Source organism: Hyperoodon ampullatus (assembly GCF_949752795.1).
Source record: "Hyperoodon ampullatus genome assembly, chromosome: 3".
Classification (NCBI taxonomy): domain Eukaryota; kingdom Metazoa; phylum Chordata; class Mammalia; order Artiodactyla; family Ziphiidae; genus Hyperoodon; species Hyperoodon ampullatus.
Genome location: NC_136916.1, coordinates 119,238,951 through 119,252,904, shown reverse-complemented (window position 1 = coordinate 119,252,904; position 13,954 = coordinate 119,238,951).

Here is a 13,954-nt window from a genome sequence, read left to right as displayed (position 1 = left end):
AAGAAGCTCTCACTCTGGTCTGCTGAGAAGGAGGCTTATATAACCTCACATAATCACAGGAGTGACATCCCAGCACCTCTGCCATATAACGTAACCTAATCAAGGGAGTGACATCCCTTTACCATATTCTATTGGCTAGAAGTAACTACACATTCATCCTGCATTCAAGGGGAAGGATTACACAAAGGTGTGCCTCCCTGGGGTGATCTTAGGGTGTGTCTGCCTTGGCATTCTACTTGAAAGGCCAGTCAGGAAAGTCTGAGAGTTATTATTATTAAAGATATAAGGGGTAAAATAAAATAATTTAATGTGATATACTTACAAATGCCAACATCTGGCAGAGCCTACAGTGTGATGATGTTGGTTGATATGCTATGTGGTAGTTAGAAAATGGTAAGTAAATATAGCCTCTCACTGTTGTGGCCTCTCTCGTTGCGGAGCACAGGCTCCGGACGCACAGGCCCAGCAGCCATGGCTCACGGGCCCAGCTGCCCCGCGGCATGTGGGATCTTCCCAGACCGGGGCCCAAACCTGTGTCCCCTGCGTTGGCAGGCGGACTCTCAACCACTGTGCCACCAGGGAAGCCCAGTAAGTAAATATTTTAGTGGATGAAAAATACTTGGATGGTCATGTTCCATAAACAGTTCCATAAACCGTTTTGATTTTTGCCTTCTATGCCAGCAGGTACATTTTTAAATAAACACACACATACAAAAAGGCCATGCTTCCAGAAAGTATCCATTTTCTACTACAACTCACACCTGACATTTGGATATAATCTCTCTGGGAAATTTTTGGTGTTTTTTTAAAATGTTATTTCTTCAAACCCTGACATTCAGAAGATGGCAGCCACCTGTTCAGAAATAGGTCGGGAGATGATATCCAAGGGCACAGGTGCTTATAGGCTACTGGGCCTCCCTATCGCTTCCTCATTTCCTTTGCAGTCACCTCTGGAGACATGCTCTTTTCTCCAGTCACTGAATTTATTTGAGAGAGATTAGAATTATCAAGTTCAATTGAGCCCTGGAGGAAATGATTAGTCACCTTCCCAGAGTAAGTATCACTTTTTGCTTAGAAGATGGTTAAAAAAGTAATGATTAAATTCACTTTCTGTAGGAAATTATTATAGGCTGGTTAATAATTCGTATTTATTTATAAGCACAATTTAAGTATGTGCATAGCTTACCCTTGAGAACTACAGAAAGCACAGGCTTAAATAGGCCAAACACTTCCAACAGAGATATGAAGGAAATACATATAGACTTCAGTGAATGAGAACACTTCCATATGTGGCTTTCCTTCCTGTTTCTGCAAGATTGAACAAAGTCTGGGAGGTACTTTGAAGGCCCCATAACATCTGAGATCAGAGGATCCAATCTATACAAATGCTAAGCTGTCACATACAAAACAATGATTGCACTACTTAGAAATGAAGTTGACATTTGAGTGAAATTCCAAGATAAAGCTAAGACATTATCTGTACCTAAATTATCTTTAAATAATCCTTAAATAAAATTCAAATGCTACGATTGCCTATTCCTGGGTCTTAGATAGATAAATGGAAGCACACATCCTGAAAATGCCATTTACAGTGAATTTTCCCCATAGATTCCTGCTCATACTACCTGAGTTAAAACTCAACTCTTCCACAGTAGCTTTTTGAACTTAGGCAGGTTACTTACAATCTGTAAAATAGGGGTAATTGTACAACCTATAAAGTTCTCCAAATATGAAGAGATATTGTAATGCAATTGTTTTTAACACAGTGCCTTGTATGTACATAGTAAGTGCTCATTAAATGCTATTAAAATAACACTATATAGAAAAAAGATTAAGTCAGAATCTCGTGTGGACAAGTCTCTGCTATCTCATTTGTGGGTTTTGAAGGGAGATGGTTTGAGTCTTGAAATACAAAATAACAATGCTGATAGATGTAAACATTTCTCTACATGATAAAATTATGCTGCTCTTCTTTAAACGGTACCTGCATTTTACACAATTGAAAAAAAAAAGTTATTTTCTGAAGTTTCTGTTTCATGACTGCTGAAAAAGTCCAAAGAGAATTTTCAGGGGGCAACAATCTGAGTCAGAGAAGAAAGACACATGCAGCCACCTCTTACTCCTGGTGAGAAAACGGCTGTGTTCTTGTCAAATGAGAGTCGTTTGATTTGCTGTTTCCTTAACCCCATTTTGCACATTGAGTTCCTCTAAAGGCCTGCCTATCTCCTCTCTGTTTCTTCCTCTCTGAGATCTTGTGCACTCTCAGTATCTCCCTCTCCCTCCCCCTCCCCACCCCCGTCCTCTCTTTCCCTCTCTCTCTCCCTGTCTCTGTCTCTGTTTCTCTGTCTCTCTTTCTCCTTTGCTGTCTGGAGCTGAGTGGCAGCAGCTCCACAAACTCCATACCTCTCTTTCTCAACCCCTATGGATTTGATCATCTCATTATTGAAATGCAGTGTCTTTTGTTCATATCTAAGGTAGATATTAACATTTTTATTGAAAACCAAAGTAATTCACTTACTCTGTGAATTCTCCACTGCTGTAAATGACAGAAGAGACCCTCTTGCCAAGTGCAGTCATTTCAGAGGTTTTATTACATTCAAGAAGAAAAAGGTCCAGGTTAAAATGAAGTTAACAGATTTGCTGAAGGGCATGTTTCTACACACAAGAAAGTGTTTCCCTTTCTAACATATTTCATTGCTGAACTCTGTGATCTCACTCCACAGAGCTGCCTGTCTTAAGGTGAAACTCCAGATCTGAATGGTGCATTGGAGCAACAGTTTTGGAGTACCGAACCAGAAAGTCCCCCACTTTATGCACAATGCCCAGGGCAATGGCCAATATTCTACTTCTTTCAGCTGGATATTTTTCTGAGCCCAGGAATAATCAGGGAAACCACATTCCAGGTTCATTGTCAAAATCAAGGGACCCAATCACAGGGTATCTGCTAGCATCTGGGAGCAAACAAATCCTCTCTGCATGGCTCCTGCCTTTCGGGAGCCTCAACAGGCCTCCCTGATCTACTGGTCTGAATTAAATAGTGGCAAAGGCACCCTCAGTATCATCACTAACTTAAGGGATGTCAGGTTTGATGAAATGACTCTGAACACATGGGAGACACCTGGATATTAGGCCTATCTCAGGGACCTCCACTCCAGACCAGCTAAGGTAACATAAAACACCTTAAGACCTTCCCTCTCTTCTCAAGAGCTTCCCAGTAAGAAGAGAACTGAACTGGAATTCAGGAGACTCGAGTTCTAATATGCCAGATCACTGCCTGTCTTTGAACTTTCCCTCTTCTGAAACTCAAGGTTCTTGATGGAAATATAATGACTGTAAAAATACCAAACCAATCTATTTGAGTACTTATGATGAGCAAATAAGATAATGCATAACAAAACTTCTGATAAAATGTAAATACCATAAGAATGAAAAAGGCCATATGCGATTTTTCAGTCCTTACTCCAAAGCCCCATTCAGGATCCAAAAAGCACTTGAGATCCAGGAGATCAGCCCAGAGTCTCCTGATCATACCCATCAGGCAAACCCATGTACCCAGCAGTACCTGCAAAGGTTCTGAGCCCTACCACAGGGAAAGGAGGACCAGTGCCTGGCAAAGTTCTTGTCAGATGCCTAATCAGGAGGTGGATGATGCTGGTAGTCTAGGAAGAATTTATGGAGAGAGAGCAGGTAGAGACATGATCAGAATACAGACTCTATTTGTTCCTCTACCATTTTACTATTCCTACAGACAATTATACACCTCCTTCCTGGTCTTTGAAGTTATGAAGATAAGACTTAACAGATAATTTCTCTCAAATTTAGGTTCCTGGACTCAGGATGAGTATACATTTGACTTTTCTACAAAGTGTGACATTAATCTGAAAATAAACACAGCTAGAAGATGTGGAGGATCCAGGAAAGAGAAGATAAGACTTTTCTTAAGGGAAATCTACCCAACATGCAGAAGATGGAGAACTCAATATCAGAGTTCATGCTTTAGAGATGCTTTGTTCTGGAATGAGACCTAATGAAAGAGTAGTCTTTGAATGGAAACTGTTTCCCTCGCAGTGCATGGCATCTGCGGTTATTTAATGGGTTTGCTGATTAAAAAACATCTCAGAAGAGCCTACATCTCTCGTTCAGGTTCGTTTCATCAACAGAGGTGTGGATACAGACCCTAATGGAGCATTCTAACTTGGATGGTCCCCAGAATCCTCACACTCATTATGTACAGAACTGTACTTTTTATCTCCTCTATCCCATATTTTCCCTTCCTCACCACCATAAACCCTATTGAGTTCTTTATCACACCCCCAACTGCCCAAATGAAAAAATTAAAATGAAAATAGGAGAACTAATCAACTTCTTCCTCAATTTCACGTTTCCAAATGCAATCAATCATCAAATCCTGATGATCTAAATTCTAAAATACCCGTTGATTTCACATCCACTTTTCTTCATCACACTACTACTATTTTAGTTAAGAGGGCAATAATTCCTGACTTTGTTTACTTGAATCTAAGCCTCCATACTACGTAAACTGCATTATTATTTATTCTATCACCGAGAAAGAAAATAAAATCTTCAGGTTAATCTAAAACATGCCACCAATGGTAAGATAAATGCAGACTTCAGAAATAATAAAATGTGGGGAAAAATATATTATAGAACTAACAAAATTCTGTACTTTTTCACCTCCAGTTTCTCTCCTTTCATCTATTCCTGCCCTCCATTCCATTCACATTCCATTTAGAATGTTCTTTCAATAATGGGACCACGGTGGTTTCTTGCTTACCACATTTCAAATTATTCTCTATACGTTCAGGATAAAATCTAACATTAGTGCAACATACAAGGCCCTGCTGATTTCTGCAACTCTCGACACTCCTTCTCTTACTCTAAGCTCCAGTCATGCAGAGCCACTTACAAATTTTGAAAACAAGGAAAAGAAGTTCTGTCCAAACTTCACATTTCACACATACTCTTCCTTCTACTGACATGATCTTCTCAACCCTTCTAACCCCCTACTCAACCTTCAGGTCTCAGCCAGCTCAAATGTCATTTCCTCCAGAAGCTGCTTCTGACTTCCAGATTAGGTCTGGGCGTCTCTTCTGTGTTCTCATAATATCCTGTGCTTAACACACATCACACGCCATGGAATTTGCCTCTTCATCTCTTTCTCTCCAGAGAGTCCTTGAGATCAGGGACTGTGTCCTGTACACTAGCACATCCCTAGTGCCTCCCATGGTGCCTGACACCTAGATATTTGTTTAAAACTGACAACACATGGAGAGCCAATGAGAAGTTACCAGGCAAACAATTACACCTGCCATAGGATTTTTCTTCAAAGATTTCACAGTTGGTTAGCTATTATCTGCTACCTGAACCAAATATCAAATCTCTATCAAAAGTTTCTCATGGGCTTCCCTGGTGGCGCAGTGGTTGAGAGTCCGCCTGGCGATGCAGGGGACACGGGTTCGTGCCCCGGTCTGGGAAGATCCCACATGCCGCGGAGCGGTTGGGCCCGTGAGCCATGGCCGTTGAGCCTGCGCGTCCGGAGCCTGTGCTCCGCAATGGGAGAGGCCACAACAGTGAGAGGCCCACGTACAGCAAAAAAAAAAAAAAAAAAAAAAAAAAAAAGTTTCTCATCAGGACTTCCCTGGCAGTCCAGTGGTTAAGACTTCACCTTCCAATGCAGGGGGTGTGGGTTCGATCCCTGGTCGGGGAGCTAAGATCCCACATGCCTCGTGGCCAAAAAACCAAAATTAAAACAGAAGCAATATTGTAACAAGTTCAATAAAGACTTTTTAAATGGTCCACATCCAAAAAAAATCCTTAAAAAATGTTTTTCATCAATGGATTAAATACATCATGAATTCCAATCATATATCCAGCTAGAGTTAGATGCTGTTGTGTTTTTAGGGAGACCATCCTGGAGTCGGAGAGCGAAAACTAATACAATTAGGGAGCAAGCTTGAAAACAAAACAATTAGAGAAAAAGCAATACAGGATAGTGTAGAAGTGCCTAGTTATGTGTGGCAGATATACCCATTGTTGGCACTCAGAGGAAAGAGAGACCACTGAAAACTGGAACAGTCATAGAAGGATCCATTGAGGAAGATAATCTTGAGCAATCTCTAGAACAAAGCACAGAACTTAGACTGGTCACATTTAGGAGGGACTCTTGTGAGCTACCAAAAAGAGGGACATCTGTCATTTTAAACAGTTTACCCTATCTTGGTGGATAAAAAATCTTTTTCAGAAAGATTAGAATCATAGTCTTCGGGAAATGGAATAACCCAATTTGAAATCCACTCTTAGTTAAATTCTCAAGCAGATTCATTCTTCTCTCTTCTCACCCTATCATAGTCTTCCTATTCCTCCTGCATTATGTTGTTATTTAGCTTAGGAAAAAACCTACATAAATCCTGAGGAAGTCTAAGGATAATTATTCTGAAAGTGGAGAATTTCGGTAACACTCAACAGAGCTGTCCATGCAGCCAGCATGTGCCTGTTTCAGCCAATGTTAGCAGCCCATCAGTTTCTCAGACAGAACGTCACAGTGACCTGCAGTTGAAGACTCACTTTGCACCACTTAGTCAAAATGACAAGCATGTCCCTAGTGACACAATGTTTGAATGGTTGGCCATGGGTTTGCTGAGGTGACAGCCCATGGGTCTAACTGGAATGGCAATTTCCCCCTAAAGAGCTTTTAAAGGCTGCTTCCACCTCTGTCTCCATGTCTTCCTATTATTTTTTTAAATTTTAACAGCAACACTTCAGTTAATGATAGAGAATTCTGCCCTTATCTTATATTGTCAAGCTCATCACTCACGAAAAAATAGCTATCATGAAGTCAGAACTGGGTCCACCACCACCCTTGAGCCTGAGACAGTGAGTAGAAATCGGGTAGGAGACCATGGCTGGGATGAAGTACCTGCAGGGATAATCAGAAGTTGTGTAGGTGAAAAAAGATGTAGGGCCCCTCTTTTCTGTCACGGTGGCTAAAATGTCATCTTTGTGGATATATCTCTGTTATGTATCATTTCTGCAAGCAACCATTTTTAACAGAATTTCCACTCCCATGGTCCGTACCATGAACCTCTCATCATTACCAATAACTACAAATCCTTTAATGGTAGTAATTTTATACATTTTGGTTTTTTGATAACCCTATTTTCCCACCTCATTCCCTCTAGAACCTCAGTTTCAACATTCGCATGATACCATCTTGATAGCCAGTATAGTGACTATCCACCCTTACCCTGTCCCTTTGACTTCTTCTCTCCTTCCCTTACTCAACTTAAATTTCATGACCAGTCATTATAATCACCTCTTTGCATGCACTGTCTGAGAAACCATTTTTACCTTTATCTTCAAACAGGTCTGTTGGTGACATATTCCTTTCAACGTTTGTCTGAAAATGTCTTTATTTCCCCTTTATTTCCAAGAATCTTTTTATTGGATATAGAATTACAGATAGAACAATTTCTACTTTGAAAACTTCAAAGGTGTTTTTAGTGTCCTATGGCTTGTATTATTTCTGATGGAATGGCTACAGTAATTCACTGATTTTCTATATGTAATGTGGGTTTTTTTCCTTATAAGTACTTTAAGGATTTTATCTTCATCACAGATTTTCATCATTTTGCTTTTAGTATATCTTGGTGTGATTCTATTTGTGTTATCCTCCTTGTAGCTCACCGGTCTTACTGAATGAATCAGTCAATTTATAATTTTCATCAGTGAAAAATTTCAGAATAGCTTGAAAAAATTTTAGGCCTTAATTTACCAATTTTTTTTTGCTCTCCCCCCTCCCGTCCTTCTGGGATTCCAATTACTCATATTCTAGTCTACTTTTGTCCCATAGATCACTGAAGTTCGGTTCATTTTTTTTTTCAGACATTTTTCTCTCTGTGCTTCACACTGTATAATATATAATACATATTGCTATGTCATCAAGTTTACTGATCTTTTTTTTTTCTGCAAAGTTTACCTCTTTTAATCCAATCCAATGAATTTGTCATTTATGGCACTGTATTTTTCAGCTCTACAATTTCCATCTGGGTCTTTTTTCCATTTCTCTCATTATGTTATGTTTTCTTTCAAAGTCCATTACCTTTTAAAAATTTCAGTCTACCTATCTTTTATTTTTTAAAGTGTCAGTCTTTTAATTTTATATCTCATTTATTTCTTTGTCTGTTTGTAGACTTGACTTTTTTTCTCCTGGCAATGGGTTACATTTTCTCATTTCTTTGTATTTATCATATTCTGGACATTTTGAATTTTATGTTCTTGAGCACCAGATTTTATTTTCTTTCTTAAAAAGGGTTAAACATTTTTCTGTCAGGTAGCTAAGTTACTTGTTCAGCTTGATTATTCTGAGGTTTTTTTTTAAAGTTCTGCTGAGGTGGGTTTAGTTTAAACATACCACTTATACATGAGCTTTCTAGAGTCTTTACTGAATGTCCCAAGTGTTCATTGAGGACCCTCTACTCTGGCTAATTAGAACTCGAATGTCTTCTACCCTGGCATATGCTATGAGAATTGCTTCAGCTTAGAGCTTTCTATTTGTTCCTTTTCTAGCATCATTTGTGGCTGAATATTCAGCAAAAGAATCAAAAGTATCCCTGTGCAAATTTCCTGAGTTATTTCTCTGCTATTTTCCCTGCAAATGCCAACCACCTCAGCCTCCCTCAACTCCTCAATTTTTTCTTCTCAACTCAGTGAGACCACTGTGTTCTGGTTGGGTCTCTTCCCTGTACTTTAGTCCAGAAATGCCTCCAGCCTGAAATCCAAGGAAAATGTAGGGTTCACCTCACTTACTGCCTCTCTCATAGTGATCATTTCCCCACATTTACTGATGCCCAATGTTTACAAAAGTTTCACTCATTTCTTCTGGTTTTCTTGTTGTTGATGGTAAAGTCTCATCCCAGTTACTCTAACATGTGCAGAAGCAAATGTTCTGAGTATGTTCCTTTTTAAAATAGGTGCTTAGAATAGTGTCACAGTTCAAAAGCTGGATGTATGTCCTCATCCCCAATGAAGTGTTCAAGAGAAAGCATGAGGTTAGAGTTGAACAAGTCTGGGATTCAACTCTGGTTCCACTATTTGTAATTGCATGATCTTGAACAAGACCCTTACCCTCTCTGTGCTTATGTCTCCTCTTCTCTACAACAGTGGTAACAATAATGACCACAAAGAAGAGTAACTGTAAGATTTAGATGAAATATTACACATGGAGAGCTTACAGCAATTACTCAAGTTTAACTTCCTCAATGAATCCTTCTATGACTGTTCCAGTTTTCAGTGGTCTCTGTTTCCTCTGAGTGCCAACAATGGGCATAATCTGCCACACATAGTTAGATAGTCCGTATCTATCTTGTACTGCTTTTTCTCTAATTGTTTTGTTTTCAAGCTTGCTCCCTAATTGTATTAGTTTTCTCTCTTCGACTCCAGGATTCTCCCCCTAAAAACAAAAGAGCATCTAACTCTAGCTGGGCATATGGCTGGAATTCACAATGTATCTAATCCATTGGCGAGAAAATTTTGATAAAGATTTGTTATTTGATTCAGGTAGTAGACAGCCAACCAACAGTGAATTCTTTGAAGAAAAGTCCTATGGCTGGTGTAATTGTTAGCCTGGTAACTTCTCATTGGCTCCCCATGTGTTGTCAGTTTTAAACAAATATCTAGGTGTCAGGCACCATGGGAGGCACTAGGGATGTGCTAGTGTACAGGACACAGTCCCTGATCTCAAGGACTCTCTGGAGAGACAAAGAGATGAAGAGGCAAATTCCATGGCGTGTGATGTGTGTTAAGCACAGGATATTATGAGAACACAGAAGAGACGCCCAGACCTATTCTGGAAGTCAGAAGCAGCTTCTGGAGGAAACGACATTTGAGCTGGCTGAGACCTGAAGGTTGAGTAGGGGGTTAGAAGGGTTGAGAAGATCATGTCAGTAGAAGGAAGAGTATGTGTGAAATGTGAAGTTTGGACAGAACTTCTTTCCCTTGTTTTCAGAATTTGTAAGTGGCTCTGCATGACTGGAGCTTAGAGTAAGAGAAGGAGTGTCGAGAGTTGGAGAAATCAGCAGGGCCTTGTATGCTGCACTAATGTTGTTGGATTTTATCCTGAATGTATAGAGAATAATTTGAAATGTCGTAAGCAAGAAAGACAACAATGTAGCTTCACAAGATCAGGCATCCTTGTTTTGATGTATCTCAGGTGTCTCAACAGTGTCTGACACAAAGTTATGCTCAAAAGAGATGTGCTGAATGAATGAATGTATCTATACATCAGTAACAAACATGGAACCTCCCAGTATCATTGCCAAGACAAAGCTGATGCTAAGTCCATAGAATGTCAGCCCTGTCACTCTACAATTTTTATGTTGCCCATTCTCCCTTAATCTTCACAGAAGTTTCAGCCCATTTTCTACCCATCTGGCTCACATTGATCTGTTCTAAGCATTTTCTTGCCCATATTTGCTAAAAACATGTATTCTTGTCCTGGAAAAAACAGAAATTAAATTACCGATTTGTAGTATTTGGGATAATTTCATTCTTATCCGTAGGAATAAATGTATTTTGTCTTAATTACCACTATAATTGCCTTCACAGACTATTATACAGCCCTCTGCAGACTGCTCAAAGTAAAACCTAGTTAGAAGTTTGTAACAGAGGTTCTTAATATCTTAAGGATATAATGATATTTTTAAGAATGACAGCACCCTACTTTGATTGTATATCATTTCTTACCATCTGTCACTTTAAAATTCAGGTTGCTGAGCAGAGAGAGTTCCCTGAGGGTAAAGGTTGTTATTTCTCATCCTTGTGTCACTAATCCCCATCATAATGCAGGACACATTGTAGATGCCCAGTGCATGTTTGTCAAATGAAAGTTAAACCATCAAAACATATTTGCCGAAGGCCCTCTGAGAAGGTAATCTCACTCAGGGGTCAGGACACACACATAAAAGAAAAATAATATGAAGTAGTAAAGCCTGGAGATGTGGAGAATGTCCCCAGAGTACTAAAGCTGTCCCAGTTAGCTGTGTCCTGCAGAACCCCAGGCTACAGTCACACTTTTAGAAAGAAAGGTGAAATATGAGTTTTCTGCTTATTTACACCTTGAATATTCTAGGGAAATGACTATATTTGACATGTAGAATTAAGGAAAAGGTGGGAAAAGAAAAACATTTAAAAATGGGTTTTACTTGTTCCTATTTCTTATCTAAAGGCATATTTTCCTAAAACTTGTTAATCAAAACAATGTAAATGTTTACCATAAAAGCATTAAAAAGCATTATTATGAATATATTTACTATTGTTTTCAAAGCAAAGTGACGTTTTAACTCCATCTTTCTTTGTTTTATCGTGAAATCTCTGGAGAATGGCACGTAGAGAAAGAACTTTGGACTTGGATTCAAAAGACTTGAATTTTAAGCCCAACTCTGCTTTTAAATAGCTATGTGATTTGGGGTAAGTCTTTTTACTGAGAACTTTGGTTTCTTAGCTATAAAATAAGAGCATGTTCCTAGATAATTACTGAGTTCCTTTCAGGGACTAAATTCAATGACACCCATTCTGTAGGTCCACAATTTACAACTATAAAGCAAGTTACAAATAGGATGTTTTAAAAGAGTCAACCTCCAGGTGAAAGACATCTTGATTCATTATGTCTTTAGGAATTCTGTTCCTTTTCCATGTAATCAAAAGTAAATGCAGCCTGAGGGATATAAAAGAATAATGCATCATCATTACTATGATTAAATAGAAAAAGCCCCAGAGCTGGTTTGCTGCTGTATAAATCACAAATTAAAACTTTGTTATGGACATTCATATTCCAAAAATAATCTTTTCCCATAGGATGGTTCTAGTGATTATTGATCATTTCACGTAGAAAAAGAGACGGGTCTATTATAGTTAATATTAGTTGTATCAGTCAGTTCTTGGCTGCATACAAGAAAAGTGTACTCAGCTATCTAATCATAAAGGTGGGAAGGACATTGGGGGTTCCCAAGGCGAGGTTTGGAGAGCAGGCAGAAACCCAAAGAGGTCTGAAGCTTTCATAGTTTGGGCCACAAAAGGATCCATGCCCTACGGCAGGAAAAATCTGGTTACCGGGCCACTCTCTGTGACCAGTCCGACCCCCAAACACTATTTTCACCTTGAATCACTCACGTAAAAGTTCCAGGAGCAGGCGCCTCCTACTCTTGGCGAAACCAGGGATTTGGTCCCTCAGATTAGAGGCCAGAGTGGAAGTCTGAAGCCAGGGAATATCCATCCTTCTTGGACTACCCGTAATAGAAAAGTTTCACAAAATGGACATGTGGGCCTAGTAGCTGTGTTTTGGGAGGGGGAAGGGGGAGAAAAGTAGGTGCACAACAGTAAAAAAAAAAATCTCTCTATATTGTTCAATATATCAATAAAAGAAAGCAAATACATGCATACTTTTGTTTAATGGATTAGGTGGGAAGTAATAATCACAGAGTTAAAAGCAACTGTAAGTATTTTAACATGATTTGTAGATTTTTTAATGTTTAATTACATAAGTAACACAGGAATAAATTCAGTAAATTTATTCAAATATTACTTAAATACATAGAGTAAAAATTGTAATATTCCTTTCAATTCCCCCAGTATAGCTCCTTTTCCCAAAGGTAACCACCACCATCCATTTGTTGTTAAATTTTCTGGAACTTTTCTATTTATAAATATATTTCAGTGAAAATATAATTTGTATATACATACATTTATACATATACACAAATGTGAAATAATATATTGTATATATAAGTATGTAACTTTTTTTACATAAAATATATATTGAAGGTCTATCCAGATAAATCCATATAGATCTATCTTATTCTTTTTAACTGTTGCCTAGTATTCCATTGTCCATTATATACCATATTCAACTAGTGCCATATTGGTAGATATTTAAATTCATTCCAAACTTTTAATTCAAATGTGAGTGAAACACTAAACAGTTATTTTAAAGCACTTGGCAGAATGTGTGCATGTCTGTGTGTGTACTCCTTCTCCTTAAAATGAATCATTATATGGGGAAGGAGTGATATCAAAGCTCTACTTATCCAAGTAGGAGCTATCATGTTGCTGAGTTATTTATCTCCTATAGGAAGGCGAAAAAAAGCTTCATTTTGAAATCTGATTATAGGTTGAATCAGTTAGGATGATTTGAGCTGTAAGTCACAGAGTTCCAACAACAAGAAAAACAAAGTGGCTAAAATGCTTAAGGAGTTTATTGCCTCACAACAAGAAATTCAGAGGTAGATTTTTCAGCAACAGGGCAATATCAACAGGGACCCAAGTTACCTGCCTTCCTCAGCACTTTCAGAATGACTTTGTCTTTCATTCTGCCATGAGAGCAACATGGCTGCAGCAGTTCTAATGCAACAACATTCAAATCCAAAAAAAAAGAGGAAAAAAACCCCAAGCCACTGCTTTATATTCCTTTTTAGAGACATTTCCCCAAATCTCCCCAATGAACTTTCATTTGTATCTAATCAACGAGGATTGTGTCACATGTCCACGCTGACACCCATCACTGGCAAGAGGAAAAGAATTAGTACAACTGACTTAGACTAGAAAACCTGCACTATCCTCACCGCTTGAAACTGGAGAAGAGCACATGAAACATGGCCACCCAGTACACTGGGTTTCTTTAACAAGGAAATAGTTGAGGTAGAGCAGATGATGCTCTGTAAGCAAACAGTGGTCTATAACACCAACAAACCACAAACTTCCCTAAGGAAATTTCATAATGCATACAAGTGAAGGTCTTAGTGGAGCATAAGTCATTAGCATGCCAAGTGATTCATTTCTCCTGACCTGAACATCCCAGTTGCAAAGCTAAAGTGACAGTCCTACAGCCAAACCAGGTATGATTCAGAGGAAAATGGGAGCTCAAAGACCCATCCCCAGACAA